Raw genomic sequence first — 16,716 nt, 5'->3', positions numbered from 1 at the left:
GTCGCCAGCCATGGGGGTGGCAGCGCATGCGGAGGCACAAGCGGCCGCGTTTCCGCGTATATAAACGCGATACGTGTCCTGCGTTTACACCGTTGATGTATGTTCTCGGCAGCGATCGATCTCTCTCACACGAACTGCTAATTGTGCGGCATCATAACTCTCCGCGCGCGCCTCCACCCCCTCGGCACCGTCCGTCCCTCTGGCTCTCCGTCTCTCTGCCTCCCGCCGCATCCCCCATGGAGCACACGCACCGACACACCACTTTCCGACTCTTCTCTTGCTTTACACGCGAACCCGTGTATTATTTCTACACTTCCGCGCGCTCGCGCGAGTAACGGCCGAACGAATTACACCGGTCCTAGTTGCACCATAATGCTCGCATGGTATGAGAAAGCCGGACGCCAGCTACTAGTTAGCTCTGGAACTGCCAGTTTTGTCCCATCAGCCGCGACGAAAATTCGGCTTGTTAGGGGTCTAGGTTGTTAGGCTGCTCCATACGTCTTCGCCTAATCACGCCCGTCGGCTTTCGGACATTTTTACCGGCTAATTAAGGACTGCTTTTGGCATTGCGCGCTGACTAGGAGTGGCTGGCCGATTTGACATAGTTCTGTGTTCTTCGGCCAGTGGAAACGTTCATCTCTGATTTTATACAATGATAAATTGTTCCTTATTTTATTAGAGAATATAATTAATGCGAGTCTTATAATGCGGGAGAAAGGACATTTCTGAAATGACCAACATTACCCTGCGCTTCCCCTCTCTGAGTTTTAATAATTGATTTTCCTTTCGATATATTTCTCGAATAGAATTTTATTCGCAGAATTTAATCGAAATATTTCTCGAATGAAATTTTGTTCGCATAATTTATTCAAAACCGTCTCGAATAAAATTTTATTCTAGTAAAGCCCAACCCTGCATCGTACGTAGCCATTTTAATCTCCGAGGGATACTCTATAACCTACAAAAAGGAAAATAAAAGAGATTGAAAATGAAGGAGTCGTCGATAAATTTTCGAACCTTTCAATTTTTCAGTAGCCGCCCTGTACAAATATCTGGGAGGACGAATAAACTCGATAGAAAAATTCGACAGAATTCGGGGGCGGTGTGTCGCGCGGGGTGGACATTTTTCGAGTATTTCGGCGTGCTCGAGTTCGAGCCGCTGTTCGTGGCTCAATTTTCCGTATCAATTTGCCGGCGCAGGATCCCCGGGGGTGGCCGGGCAACTCTGCGAACGCGTTTCTCCCCTTGCCGTTCTTTTTCCGGGAAAAAGTTTCGGGCCTATGAGCGCCGGCAGATAGGAAAAAGAGGGTTGGGTGACAGGGCGCGGAGGGAGACGGAGGTACGCGAATAATAAAAATCGCCTCCATAACTCAACCGGAGGGTCCCGGCGTGGGATAAGAAAGCGAAGGAGAGTGCGGGGGCGGCTGCCTGAGCTTCTTATCTCACCGCGAGGGTGACATTAGCGCTACCACGGTAATTCTCTCTGTCTATATGTATATCGCTTAAAGACGCGCTGCCACGGTGCAGGTCTCCCGCCTCGCGACTCCATCTTTGTCCTCCCGGAGTTCTATAATTCATGTAATCCGGCCGATGATAGGGTGTCCCGGGCTAACAATCGAGCCCGCGTTCATTAACGACGCTTCGCAACACCAGAAATTACAGGGACACCTCCCCTGCAACCCTCTGTTTATATTCGAATTTACGATCTTTACACCTCCGTCCTTGATTGTATATTAATTCCTCGGCGAATTACAGGAGCAATCTTCCCGGTCCGCGATCGTTGTCCACGGTGGCGGTGGCGGCGGTGCAACACCGGCAATCGCCGGCAGATAATCGGCAATTATTCCCCCCCCCCCCCACGAACACTGTACTTCCCTCGTTAAGGCTTCCCGGTAAAATTTCAGCGATTTTCTCGCTACCGTTACACGCGCCGCGACGATGCAACAACGCCGGCCGCCCGCTTACGTCTTCTTCGCGGACGCGGCTCTATTGTATTCATAGCAGCGCCGCTTCTGAAATGAGTACAATGGATAGCAATTGCACAATCGCGCTGTTTATCGATCCGCGGGTTCCACGAAGCGATCGAACGACGCCGGGAAACGACGGACCGTCGCGCGTCGCGTCGCGTCGCTTGCGCGTAATTTGTCCGCTTTTCGTGGGTCCCCGTTTTTCACGAAAATCGTAGCGGTTATTTCTTCGCAATTTTAAGACCAGGAACGGAAGAGACATATCTGTTTTCTTAACTAAAAACTGCTAACAGCACTTTACGGGCACTGATTCAACGCAGACACTTTCTTGTCTTGGAACCATTAGCTTGGAACATGGATTCGAGCAGGGCAATGAACCCGGTTACTGTGGACAACGCCTAATTGCTGTGCGTTTAATAAATTTGAATTTATTAAATTTGTATTATTGTTTATATTTTATATGTTTAACTTCGTATACAGTTAATTATTCCCGAAAACAAACCGACTGGTCACCCAACAGTAATCGGCTCCACTACCCTGTCCAGTCGTACAATTCTTCATCCATAATCGTAGATGGACGATTTAAACGCAATTGAAGTTCCAGCGATTCATTGGTTTCCTTGAACCGTTTAAATCATTCCTGTGCTGGTTCCTTCGCTGTTAGATCGCCGTGGACGGACACTTGGAATGCGCTTTGCCGCTGTACAGAGAACTTTTAGTTCCTCGATCGTTCAGCGAACCAACGAACCTATTCACCGATTGTACTCTTTTCTCGGATCGGTGTCGATTGGAACAGTGGCTGGTTTGCTCAAACGATCCGCGCGAAGTTCGACGGTATAATTGGTGAAATAGGGGATGAAGTCGCCTTAGTTTCGGTCCGCGCGCTACAGGAAAGTTCGGCGGAAGGCCGGAGTCGCGTCGGATCGAACGTAACAGGTCCGCTCGGTCGGACAATTAAGGGGGTAATCGTTAAATAGCCCGGCGATCATTTGCGTCGACTTCTCGCCAGCGTATTTTCAACAAAGAGTTTTAAGCAGCGCGGTTGACTTGAAAGAGGCCAAGTGACGTAACGGCCGGCGGAGCAGTAAATTCTCCGGTGTATTTGTCGCCGGCTCGGTCAGAGAGAGGAGGTGAACGCGTGTGTCTTTCTCTCCCTGTGGAAAGAGTATCGATGGGCGACCAATGGGCACCCACGAAGTGAGTTCGTGCATCCTCGCAGCCCGACGGACCGCATTCTTCCCCGTGACTTTGGGCATTGTTCCTGCTAAAGTTCCCTCCGTTTCCCTTTCCTCTCCTTCTCTCTCCGCGCCGGTCGCCGCGCCGGTCTCCGTTCCACTCTCGACGGGGGAGAGTGAGTCCCCTTTAAGGCCCACCTCACCCCACGGGCCGGATCGGCGTCCGGCTAACCGGAGGACCGCTTATAACAAGCCGGACAGAGAACGGACGGAGTTTTTGCCCCGACGCCTCCCTTTTTTCTCCGGCCCTTTTTTGCCCTTTTTGCCCTTTTTGCCCGGCTAGCACAGCCGAAAAACGCCAACCGTTGATTTACGACCGCCACGATGACCGACTGTTGTCCTCATTCGCTTATGACTACGGCCACGGCACCGACCTTGGAGAACCACCACCGTCATCCCCCGCCCCTCCCCCGAAACGAACGCCGTTCGAGATTTGATTATCTACCATCGCGATAAGTTTACCTGACCCGGTGCAGCGGAATAATTGTCCGGCCGGATTTATCCCCGCATCTTATCGCGGCCGGACCCGTTCGTTCCTCTGATTACCCGTGACCGGACGGTAAGCGTGATTTATTTCGACGAAACTGACGCCTCCGAGCGTCAATTGCTCGGCCGGTTCGTTAGAACCGAACTAGAACCGCAAGGGAACGTTCTAGTATTTATTGGTTCCGTCGCTTCGTTAGCTTCGAAACATGTAGGCCGACTTGGTCGTCGAAATATCGCGAGACCCCGGAGATGAAATTCAATTCGAAGGCTGTTGTAGTCGATGCTCAATCATAACTGGACCGCGGATCTTTATGCACAATAAAAATGTCATCGAGTAACTGTATAAAGCAAGAATTGAATAATGTTACATTTTTTTATTTAATGGTCTCAATCAATGGAACATAATGTAACAACATTTTTAAATTCTTCTAACGTTTTCATTATTCTGCATTTCATTCATCAATTTTTACAATAAATGCATAGCATCCTTGTCATAAACAATAGCTGCCTTTTTCCGTAAACTTTTGTATCTCTCAGCTGTTCATTCAATACAAAGCCGATGGAACGCTTCTATCAACTCGAGAACCATTCACGAGTTCATCAATGGAGCGGAGAATGGCACCCGTGTCTCCCAATTTGGTTTCATCTAGTCCAGTTCCCTCGAGGCTTTTTTTTCCTCGGAGACGTTTCCTTCCATCCTGTCGAACCGAAGCAAAAATTCGAACCGGTCGCAGAATTTATGGTTTTACAACGTGCTTTGCGGTTCATCGTTGCGACTTTTGCGCCCGACCTTCGGAGCCCCGGTCAACGAGTAGGGATTTCAAGGGTGGCCCTTTTTAGGCCGTCGCTTATCTCTGCCCGTCGCTATAGTAAGAACGTATTCGTCCTTGCTCTAGCCGCTGGACCACGGTAGACATTTTTACTGGCGTGTCCTTTGGCACTTTTTGCGCGTTTACCTGCTGGCTATAAAGCGAAGTTCCTCCTTGACTCCTAACGGAGCCGGGTTCTTTTATTCAGCCGGGCTAAAAACCTCGGCGTCCGCGGCCCAAGATGGTCGCTGCCCGCTCCATCAGCCCTTCCAAATTTATTGTGCTGCGGGCTCCGAATTTGCTCCGACTCGATTTCCCGCAATTCGTCACCATCCACGTCCGTCATTAAAATGCTGTTACTCCTGGTTTACAATCTTGTTGCTTGCATACCGACGCAAATCTGAACCCCTTGACGTACAATGACGAGTTGGGGTCGTCATTCGTTTCATCTGCCACTGTAGACTTTGACGAGTCTGCAGTATGTTATTAGATTACTCGGTTGCTTCACTCTTGCATCGAGTCTGGTTTTCTTTACGATGTTCAAGATGACCCACCCTCCCACATTCTCGACAGTACCAATAACAAAGTTGCATCCACAAATCAGTAATCCAGATTTCCAAATAAAACATTCTCTTTCTCAGCTTGCACGTGACTGTTCAATTGAGCCGAATTAAATAGTATTTTTCGGACGAATCAAATTCCGTTTTATTTGTGTGCCAAGAAGTTAATTGTACAGCGGGGTGCCATACTACGAACTAATGCTACAGCGAACAGTTCCTCTCGTTGAATTAAAATAGAATTCGTGACTCTTCTCTTTTCCCTCTTTTCTACAGTTTCTTGTAAATTTACATTTTTAAATGTTCTTGTGTTTTTCTATTTCATATTAACACTAAACCTACGGAGCACTAAAGACATCTGACACATCTGACATCTGTTGTTTCATAATAATTACAAGACCGAATTAAGGAATTTATTCGATCATTTCCTACAAAAGTGGCTCTGTGATACCAAAGAAGTTTAAATAAAAAATGCCGCGGCAGGTTTAGTGTCAAAGTTATCCTATTTTGTGTGACATCATTGCATTCAATAATAACCGTGCTACGTGTTTGGAAAATAATGCCCGCTAACGTGTAATATATCAATATCAATCGATGTGTCTTATAACGAACAAGGATCTAGAACGAATGTTAGCTCGTTACAGGATGCCCCATTGCAGTTAATTCATTGTACAATCAATATTATTCCACTTCCTTTCTTATCCTCCATCATTTTTATCGACCGATTTACATGGCATTGCACGACGTGTACAATATTCCAAAAACCCGTCGCCTGCATTAACAAACTTCGCGCCCAAGAAACGAAGAAAAGGGTGAATTTTAAACGAAACAATAAAAGCACGAGCACAGCGTACATCAACCAGCGGCGAAATAATACGAAGCACAATGTTCCGCGCTTGCAAAACCCCTCGCGCCGACCGATCGCCGGCCGATAACCTTTGGTGTTTCTTATCAAAACTCACGGGAGAGCACGAGACCAGTTATCGAGCGGATAAAGATCGCAAAGTATCCTCGAGCGGAGTATTGCCACTTATCGTGGAGCGAATCATTAGCGTCGCGGTGGCCCATGAATATACATTACTCTCGCGTCTACGCGCTCGCGCGAGTTTCTGCTCCGCTCGGGCGCCGCGCTCTCGTACGCTTTCGCTCTCGGGGGCGCGCGCGCGCGCGCGCTCTCTCGGGCACCTAGAGCGGTGACAATTAGTCGCAAAAGTTCGTGCCTCGCCTAATAATGGATTTCCTCACGAAGAACAAATTGGTGGAACGATATATCTTTCTGGCGCCCCGGCGGAACGTCTGTATTCTTACACGCGAGCCCTCGGATATTTAATTTGCGTGCATACGGCGGGCGGGCTCACGAACGCTCGCGCGAGTGCCGTGGGATGTGCTTGCTGCTCGCGATCCCCCGTGCGAGCAAACCCGAGGGGGGAAAAAACGACGCGGCGAGCCGACGCGACGTTGCATTTAATTACCCGTTAGCGGTACAACCGAAGCCCGACGGATTCCACGGAATTTTTAATCCGCGATAAATTTGTACGATCCACGAGCCGGCCGGTTGTAGCCGCGTGTCGCGGCGACTCAATTTGGATCGTTACGCGGCCGATCGGGATCGACGATCTCGATCAGGCCCGTCGTATTCCTTTTTCGGCTTATTGATGTCTCTTTATCGGCGCTGACGGCCACCGCGTTCCTGCTCGAGACCGGGCCCGGCCATTTCGGTGCGTTCCGATCTCTGATCCAGTTTTATTTCCGATCGATATCCACGCTTCTCTCCTTCCTTTTGCGCTAGATTCGTCGAGTCGCGCAGTTCGCTGCTCTTCTGCTCGGACCACTGTGCGATCCCATGCCGTCGGAACGCGCGGCCGTTTCGCCGCTCGCGATTCCAACCGTGATCTTTCTTTCAGAGCGACGATTGTTATTAAAAGACCGAGCACTCGGCGAGAGGAGTGACCGCGGGGATGTTGCGCAGGATGTTTGCGTTGAACCGAAATTCTTAACTCGGCACATCCTGCCCGAAGAAGCACACGCGTTACGGCCGTGTCGTTCATCATAAACGCGTGTCCGATTTATGTAGGTACGCAGCCGCATCGGAATGAAAAGTTACGGTCGCGGGGATTGAATCTTTCATGCTTCCCGCGGTTCCTTCACTTTCACGCAACTTCGCCTTATAAACACATCCGTCACGTTATTTTCGGAGCCTCATCGCCTGACGCGGCCTCTTCTGCACCCTCTATTGTGCGTACGCTCCGGGACCGACGCGACGGTGCCTAGCAGAAAGCTTCAGTGGTCGTTTAAAATTCCTCTGTGCTTCTAAGTCGAGCGCAATTCGACGTTGCTCTCTATTCATTAAACCTCTGTCAACGAAACTCGAAATCGGAGTTCCACTGTTGGCGTTTTAAAACTGCTCCAAAATGAGACACCGACATTTCGGAGCACCAGTTCGAACGAACGAAATCGAAGACGGCTAGCAGAAGGCATCATCATTGTCCATTTAAAATTCCTCTGTGCCTCTAAATCAAGTGCAATTCATGTTGCTCTCTCTCTCTCTGTCAACGAAACTTGAAATCGAAGTTCCACTGTTTGACGTTTTAACCTCTTAGGCACGGCTGAATTTTGCGCGGGGCTGTTTCTTTGTACGGCAGAGCATAGTGGCGCGTCGTACAGAAAGATGACATCCGCGAAAGCCACTATAGTGGCGCATAGTGCCTAAGAGGTTAAAACTGCTCCAAAATGACACCGCCATTTCCGAGCACCAGTTCGATCGAACGAAATCGACGACGGCCAGCGGAAAGCATCATCATTGTCCATTTAAAATTTCTCTGTGCTTCTAAGTCAATTAAATGTTGCTTTCCGTCTATTAAACCTCTATCAACGGAACTCGAAATCGAAGTTCCACTGTTGGCGTTTTAAAACTGCTCCAAAATGAGACACCGCCATTTTGGAGTTGATTAGAGTTAGACGTTGATTTCCGTCTATTAAATTTCTATCAACGGAACTCGAAATCGAAGTTCCACTGTTGGCGTTTTAAAACTGCTCCAAAATGAGACACTGCCATTTTGGAGTTGATTAGAGTTAGACGTTGATTTCCGTCTATTAAATCTCTATCAACGGAACTCGAAATCGAAGTTTCACTGTTGGCGTTTTAAAACTGCTCCAAAATGAGACACTGCCATTTTGGAGTTGATTAGAGTTAGACGTTGATTTCCGTCTCTTAAACCTCTGTCAACGGAACTCGAAATCGAAGTTCTCCAGTTGGCGCAATTAAATTGCTCTAAAGCCATTTCCGAGCACCAATTGGATCGAACGAAACCGACGGAACGAACAAGAGATCGCGCACAATCGAGGGTAACGAACCCGCGAAAATACGTCGGAAGGGGTTAAACGACCTCAGGCAGCAGGAAGTCTGCCGGCTCGCGGTCCGATCGGTCAGTTTATTAATCAGAAGGCCAGATTAATAGCCGGTGGTGGCAAAGGTGGAAAGCTGGCGGAGATCAAAAGGCGACGGTGGACAGGGGCCGTGCAGGCTCGATGAAATTTTCACGGGTCGGTTTTCGTTAGCGTTTGCCGCAAATAGACGGCGGACGACAAAATCGACGATAGCGAGTGAAGAGAGAGAAAGTAAGTGAGAGAGAGAGAGAGAAAGAGAGAGAGAGAGAGAAAGAGAGAAAAGACGGTAGAGAGAGGAGGGTGCAAGCGCGACGCAAAGGGAGCAGAGGAACGTACGGCGGAAAGGAGCGCGAAGAGCGTACACGCGCCCGCGGATTAAAGAGTTATTTGAGTCTCGGAGGCGGCCATAACTCTCCAGGGCTATTCCCGTCCCGCGCTCGCTCGCCCACCGGAATATTTTAACATTGGGGGTGGGTGGCTTGCTGGCTAGCTGGCTGGCGGGTCTTCTTTCGGGCGTGTGTGTGCGTGTGTGTGTACGAGCGCGCGCGGATGGGTGTTCAGCTCCGAAACACAGGGGACCGTGTGTGCCGGCACGCACACGGAGCCACTCGACAGAGTAACGGGGAAAGGAGGGTTGGTGGGTGAGACGACAGGGTCCGCAACTCCACGCAGCTGACAGCTGTTTCCTCGGTGGGCCGACCGGTCGGTGGGGAGGATTCAGCCTAGTCGCGCCCCTTCTATAATGGCTCCCTTTTCTTCCTTCCCCTACCTACGCCAGCATGGCTGGCACGGGTTTCTCTCTCTCCTAGGAGCGCGGTGTTACGTCACCGAAACCCACCGCGCGTCCCTCTCTATCGTCGCCGGAGTGACGTCAGGGCCACGTCCCGTCGACCAGTGACGTAGCGACCGCCGCGTCATCGCCGATACACGCGTTCGCGTTCGTCCGTATGTCCGTCTGTCCCTCGATCGAACGCAGACCGCCAGGGGCGCGACCGTCGCCACGCGAAACTGTTACGCCGATCTTGATCCTTGATAGCGTGTCCTCCTGCACACGCCGATGCACCCGAACACGCGGAATGCAAACGCTCGGCGAGCTGATGCATCGCCCGGGTCAACGATGTTTTCGGCGCTAGACCCCCCGATGCTCGTTATCGGAACGTTAAGCGGTTAATTGGGGGACAAGATTTTATGGGAGCTCGGGAAGTTTCGAGTTATTGGCTCGTTCCTTCGCGCTTTGCGACCGGTTTACTCGGAAACGGGACACGGAATTGCTTGTCTAGCATTCGCAGCTGATTCCGCGTGCGCGAATACGTAAGAAAAGATGTATTGGATTTTTTCGCTCGGAGCTTCGTTTTCGAGAAAAACGAGTATCGAGATGCTGCGGACGCGAGCTGTTGAATAAGGTGGCGTGCGTCTGATCGCGATTCACTCGTTTTTGAAAATGGAATCACCGCGTCGTTTTCATTCTTGTTTTGCTTAATAATTAAGATCGATTTAACGAAATTTTTGAAATTGTTAAATTCACCAAAGTGCCTCCATTTTGTAATAGCTCGATCGAAACTTTTAATCTCTAAATCAATACTGTTAACATTTACGTCATATCGCTAACAAAAAACCATTCTATGTAATAAATTATTTAAACAAATTTTAGCTATTTCTTTCTTTCGCACTTCAATGAAATCGAACGAACTTTGCCCCACGGTGCAACCCTCCAACACCTCCAAATAACGATTCATCCGAAACTGGACGACAAAAGAGTCGAACATCGTTCTGCCAAAGTTAAACAAAGTCTGCGACATTTGTAATTCAACTTTCCAAAGATTTGCATAAGTATAGTCCCGAGGCATTGTCTACCGCCACGCCTATAAGGCGGACATTAGCCTCTTTCCGATTGGTTGAACACGTGTTAGAGCGACGCCATTCTAGCATGAATTCTTCGGCGTCGCCCACCCAAAATCAAGTTGTTCGATATCGATAAATTAAAGTCGCGGCAACGTCGCAGTTCTATCGCGTTATGAATTGTTGAACGGTAAAGATATCGCTGGCTGATAAGGAACGTTCTTAGGCATGCGTCGATCGTTTTCGTCGGACTACCGCACATTGCGAAACTGGCAATCGAGAAAGAGGTGCGAACAGGTTTACGGAAAGCGATAGTACGGGGGGAGGGCGGGGGTGGGCCAGTGATATGGATGGCGGCGTAAGTACTTCTGGCCGCACGGTGGCGGTATCATCAGCGATAGGCAGCAATCGTAAAACGCTTGTTTTACGATGGCCTATCGGTGGTGGGAGAAGGTTGAAGCGGCGCGGCGCGCCGGTAGAGAGAGAAAACCCGGCGAGAGAGCGTCGAGTGGGGCTCTCACGGTTTACGAGCGCATAACAGACGCGTTTATGGCCGTGATCACGTGGCCCCCGCATACCTATGGCTGTATAACCGGGTCCCATAACCCACTGCGGAGTAAACAAATCGTAAAGCTCGGTTTCGGATTTACTGACCTGGCACAATATACGGAAAGCAATACGGAAAGCCAGGCCGCACCACGGCAATGATAACCAGTCCCCTACCCCTGTCGACGCTGTTCAGGGACTATCGTGATCGGCCGTGCAATAGAGACGTCGTTCCGAGCGAGCAAGGAGAGGGTTATGGCTTCCGTAACTGTGACACGTGCCTCGACTACTCCCATGTGGTCGCGTACGGCTTATTAAAACGCGAGGTCGTATGCATCAGGGTCTTTTGTGGAATCCTTATACGATTTCCGGCAGGGAATTCGAGATTTCGATCTAACGTTCGCCGGGTCTTTTTCGGTCCGTACACATTTTTCCACCCTTTCAGATTTTATCGGACCGCCAATTACCGTCTGTTATTGTCTCAGTAAATATCACAGGCTACCAAATTAGTAAGTGAAAGTAAATTTACTTTGGAGCATTGCGAGCTTGACGAGTTAATAGAGGATTGCATGGATTTTTAAATTAGTACACTGACCTAATCATTTTCCAAACGGATCATTTTCCAAACAACGCGAAGGAGATTTATATATATATATATTTATTTACTACTTTGCGATTTAATCCTGTTAGAATGGTTTAAAGGACCACATGATGCTAGTAAAATTTGCTGTATAGTGATTTCCACTATTGTTTTGAAGATAATTGTTAGACTGCGAATTTTGCATCGATTATAAAAGAATAGGAGCTGAGTAGAAATTAATTTGTCTCCTAATAGGTTTATAATAGTACAGAACTATTGTTTTATATTTTATGCATATTGAGTTTTGCCTTCAACGCATAATGTCCGCAGTTTAATCATTAAGAATACACAACCACTATAATTAATTTAAAAGTCAGCCACGCGCCATTTATGAGACTGTTCAATTTAAAAGAATGTCGCGTACTAATTTCTATGATTTTAAACAAGCTACATCTGCCAAATTGAAGTATCAATAAAGAAAATTTAATATGTAATTTTATATTGTCGTAAATATGCAGCAGTTTCATTAACTATTTATTTTTCCGCTCGTTTCTCTTTAGGAGGGTGAAAGTGCGGGCATTATACATCTTCATCGTTTGGCCGCTAGAGATCACTTATGTCGCGAATCCCCCCTACGCGTAAAAGACAGCGTTCCACCTTGTGTGCATTTTATCGCAAGATTTGGCTGATTATAAGTGCGAACTAGTGCAAATAAATAGTCGAATCTGTTCCGTGATCTTTATTTATCCCGTTCAAACGTTTGCTCAACGAATCGTTATTTAATTATTGTTTAAATGCATGTTTGTAAATGGTGTCGCTTTCATCACGAGTGCTCGCCATGTTCGGTTCAAGGCTGACAGAATAAAGAAACCGACGACGCATTCTATCGACCACACTACCCATCCCAAAATGACCATAATTCAAGAACTAAATTCGTGAGAAACTATTCATCCTGCATACTAAACATTAACATCACGTAAATTAACATTTAACCAACTTGGATTTTAATCCAACTTGCTTAAGTTGGTTTCAAATATTCAGACATCAAATACAACCTCCAATGTCATCAATATTCCGCTTTAATTAGCGGAAAAATAAGGTTGAACATAACATAATAAGGTTGAATCATTCCCACTCGGAATGGTCGTTAAAAAAAAAAATGTACGGCGTCGAGACAGGATGTTCAACCTGTTATCACGCCCAATTATTTATTAGCATTTGAATTTGCTTACCAGTCGTTGATCGCCGAGTCCCTTTGCTTCGTTAGCCGCGTCCGTGGACGAGGAATGTCGTGTGCATCATAAAGTGTCCCTTGCAAATCGAAAAATTAGTCCCCGACCGATTCTCCGTGGCGGCAATATCTCTCGATCAATGGACCATGATGCGCCCGCGCACACAATACTTCGTCTTCGGGCCGCGTTTGTTTCGTTTGTTCTCACGGATGCCGGCAGATGCCGGCACCAGTTTATGGCTCCGGCAGTGGCCAACAGTTAACGCTTCGATCGTTTTATCTTCCATTTACTCTTCGCCTTTTGCAATTGCCCTGACATAATACCCACCCTATTTGCCTGGCGGAGGTTGCCGCCCCGGTGAAATACGCGAGATTTCATTTGCCCATAAATAAAGAGTATTATTTAGCATTACGTTGTTGTTTTTACGCGGACGTTTGCCAAGGCAATTGCCGCGTCCTCGAAACTGCTAAATAAATAGCGCGGGCCCCGGTGTTTAGCCTTAGATTACACGCGCTATTGTTTCGAAAAATTAATAACCGCCACGATAAATCAAGATAAATGAGCGGCGGCCGATGCGGCAACAATTCATTTGTTGCTAGCCCGCGGGTTCTTGGCGTGGAATAAAATAAAATTAAAACCGTCGTTCGACCGTTAATGGAGGCCGGCGCGTGACGAAGCCCCGCTCGTTCAAATATTTTAATATTTTCCCGGGCGCGTGACAAACGGGCACGCCGATTATTGTTGGTCGAACGGCGACCAATTGATGCGCGTCACAAGCTTTGGCTATCGTAGGAAATTATAAATTGCACGCTTGAACGAGCCGAAACCACTTTGTGCCGCGTTTATTTCCACGAAGCAGCGGTCGCAGCCAATTCTCGATGGAAAAGGGTGTGAAAACATTCGGCTACCAAAAATGGGGGGGAGGGATGCTTCTCGCGGGTAAGCAAGAATTTTTCTCGCTCGAGAAAAATATGAAAATGTTCGCGTGCATCGAGCTTAATTATCGCGTGTCTGGTTGTCGCGGCCGGGGGTGGAAATTAGCAACAGAGTCGGGGCGGGTGCGGGCTCGTAAAAGAAATTTGAACTCTTTCGAGCGAGGAGACGAGCAACTCTCTGCGTAGCGGTGCCGAGCCACCGAGGTGATTTATTCGAGTTAATTCCAATTCCATTGGAGCCGCGAGGGCAGTCGGAGGGGGTGGGAGCGGGCGAGAGCGGGGGTGGGGAGGAGGGTGGATATTCTTATGCAATTTGCCAGAAAGGTTCAAGAACCCGGGAGATCCCGCAATTTATCTTGCCTTATGTTACGCCGAGCCAAGGCAACGGAAGATAGATGGCGTCACTGCTTCCAACCCCTCCTCTCCTTTGCCGTATCTCCCTCTCTCCGTCTATCTTTCTCTCTCTCTCTCTCGCTCTCTCTACGCCGGTGGTTTCTCGTTCTCTCTTTCTCTCTCTCCCTCTGTCTCTGTCTCGGTTTCCTCGCCTCTCGGGTCACCCAAACCCCGTACAGACCCCTGCGACCACCCCTTCCCCTAGCCAATGAGGGACGACCGCGGTGGCCATCTTGGATGGAGAGTTATTGAACGAAAAAGATGAGTAAGAAACTTGTTATGGGGGTGCGTTCTCTCTGCGCCGCTCTGGGAGTCCGGGGGAGAGAGGGGCGGCGCGGGCCGGGCGGGCCGGGCCGGGCAGACGACGGGGACTGGAAGCTGAAGAAGGGTGGTTACGAGGGGTTGTTGGCGCTATATTGATCAATTGCTTTGCCGTGCTTTGCACTACTTTCGTACTATAATGTACAATGCTCCTGCCTGCCCGGTGGCAGCGCCGGTGTTGGCGGCGGTGCCGCCGCGATACCCACTGCGTGGTCGAGTGAGACTAATTATATAACGATCGTGTTCTTGGGAATTTCAGTACTTTCGAGCATTCAATCTTCCACGGCCGGCCGTCGCTCGCGCTAGATTAATTTCATTCGCACCAACACCTTTTTTTGCAACCGCGATTTATCGCTCGCGGTAAACGGAACGACTGCGTCCACCGATTACTAGTTTTTCGTTCGACTCTTCGTCCCTCGATCCGTATCGAAACCGGGGAAACGTTTGGATAATTAGCTTCCGGAGAAATAGCGTCGGTTGTCAGGCTTTTAATTCATTCCGGACGAGGACTTTTCGAAGTGCTGAGAATATTTCCATCGGCGAACTAAATTAGGTGTCATAATTTAATCAAGCGCGTTAGTATTTAAATGATGGTAAAAGTGAAGAATATATCTTGATAATTTTCTAACAATTTTTTGTACATGATCGAGTGACGTGCTTGTCACTTCTAAGCAGTCCTAAGTGGTCGATTCGTTCTGAAAGGGTTAACATTGGAAATTTGACCTTGATAGTTTTCGACCTACCGGAACTGTTCCTTTAATTGCTAAGAAAAAACTGGCGAATCGAAACGATGACTAACCGAGGGTTCATCCCGGGTCATCGGACCGTTTCGATTTCGAACCGAGAGGAAATTGGTGCCAGTAGGTACTTGGCCGGGCAATTAAGCAACGCGATTTCCAGGGGGATAAGTTATTGTGGGCACAGTCCGGACGGGAATTTTTATTGCGGCTCGTGATCAGGGGCGTCGCAACGCGAAAGACACGTATCGGTGCGTGGAAGTATCATCGGCTCACGGGTGGTCCCCCGATCTTGATTCACGAATGCCTCGCGCGTCTCTGGTTTATGGACGCGTGTGCGCGAGCTGTCGCCTAACTAAATTTCGCCTTGAGGATTTTCGAAGTCCCTACGGCCGAGCCCGAGAGGCACGCAGCCGACTTCGTTACACGCCACGCATGCACGGCCGCCGATCGTGAGTCGCTTAACAATGCCGCAATTAGGTTGACGAATTGTGACAGGCATTCGCAAATAATGAACACGGCACGGCCCGATATCGGCCGGTGGTCCGCGAACGCGACCGGTACGCGCACCAACCAGCTCGGGCAACACGCGAAACGTTAGATGGCCTGAAGGAAACCGAAAATTTCAATTTGTATGCAAATAGATCTGTTCGGCGTGGCTGTGGGACGGGTCGAGTCGGACCGGGTCGGGCCGGGCCGGGCCGCGGAAAATGCGCCGCGCCCCAAACCGCGTGCGCGACAGACCGCCTGAAAGTTTAACAACCTCGGAAATTTGCTCCCGCGCAATTACTTATGCATTTTTCAGACTAATCGCCGTCTATAGCCCATCCTGACCGGCGCGTCAGCCTCGTTCAGCCGACCCCGGCTGTAGCCGCCACCGAATTCTTTATGACCTTGCATTTTTTCCCGGGCTATCCTTCCAATATTTCCACGCGGAATTTGATTCGGACGCCGCGAACGTGTTGTCCGTACCCGACGCGATTTTTACTTGAAATTGCTCGAATAAGATACACTCCATATTTTGCCGCATTTAATATTCATTCCGAAGGAATAATATTTGTACGGGGTCGTGCACGTTGGATTTCGGAGAATTTACGGTGAACGAGAATTTATTGGTCTGCGTAGAAACTAAAGGAGGCGATGCAACGTCTGCGTTTCTTTTAATGTCTCTTGAATTTTACACAGCTGCGGACAGTTTAAAATGTAGTCGAAAAATCGATCGAATAAAAACTAAAAATTTCATTGTTCGATGAACAAGGTCTTGCCTCGAATCTTTCGAATTTGTAAGAAACTTTTGAAAAAACGCGGCGTCGGAAATTGGAATTTTTGAAACTCGAAAGAAATATGTACCTCCGTTTTCTCCCGCCGCGGCGTTAAAAATTCAAGATTTCAAGTTTGAACGACCGAACTGGCTGGTCCATGCCGCCACATAAATGGAACACAGTCCCGCGAAGAGCAATAAACCTAATTCCATCTGATAATTCTGGTTCTCCAGTTGCGGCAACCTAATAAACAGGTATGCAGTCCCGTCGAGTTCCCGCGTTCCTGCGTTTCCCCTCGGTCAGCTAAACCGCGTCCGTTTTTTGCCGACGGTGTTCCGGGTTTCTTCCGGAGATGGCGTTGGCGCGCGATCGCCTCGCCGCGCCATCTACGGCGTTCCATGGGAAGTTCGTAGCCGGGCTACCACGTGCG

At 48.9% G+C, this 16,716-nt stretch overlaps 1 protein-coding gene across 4 annotated transcripts in view; it reads left to right on the top strand.

The window, feature by feature from the left end:
* The window catches only part of Antp (homeotic protein antennapedia), a 211,282-nt gene that overhangs the window by 59,847 nt on the left and 134,719 nt on the right, over positions 1-16,716 (top strand). The gene's annotated exons all lie outside the window — the stretch shown is intronic.

This window comes from Megalopta genalis, chromosome 5, assembly GCF_051020955.1.
Source record: "Megalopta genalis isolate 19385.01 chromosome 5, iyMegGena1_principal, whole genome shotgun sequence".
Lineage (NCBI taxonomy): Eukaryota > Metazoa > Arthropoda > Insecta > Hymenoptera > Halictidae > Megalopta > Megalopta genalis.
This window is presented reverse-complemented; position numbering and strand designations above follow the sequence as displayed.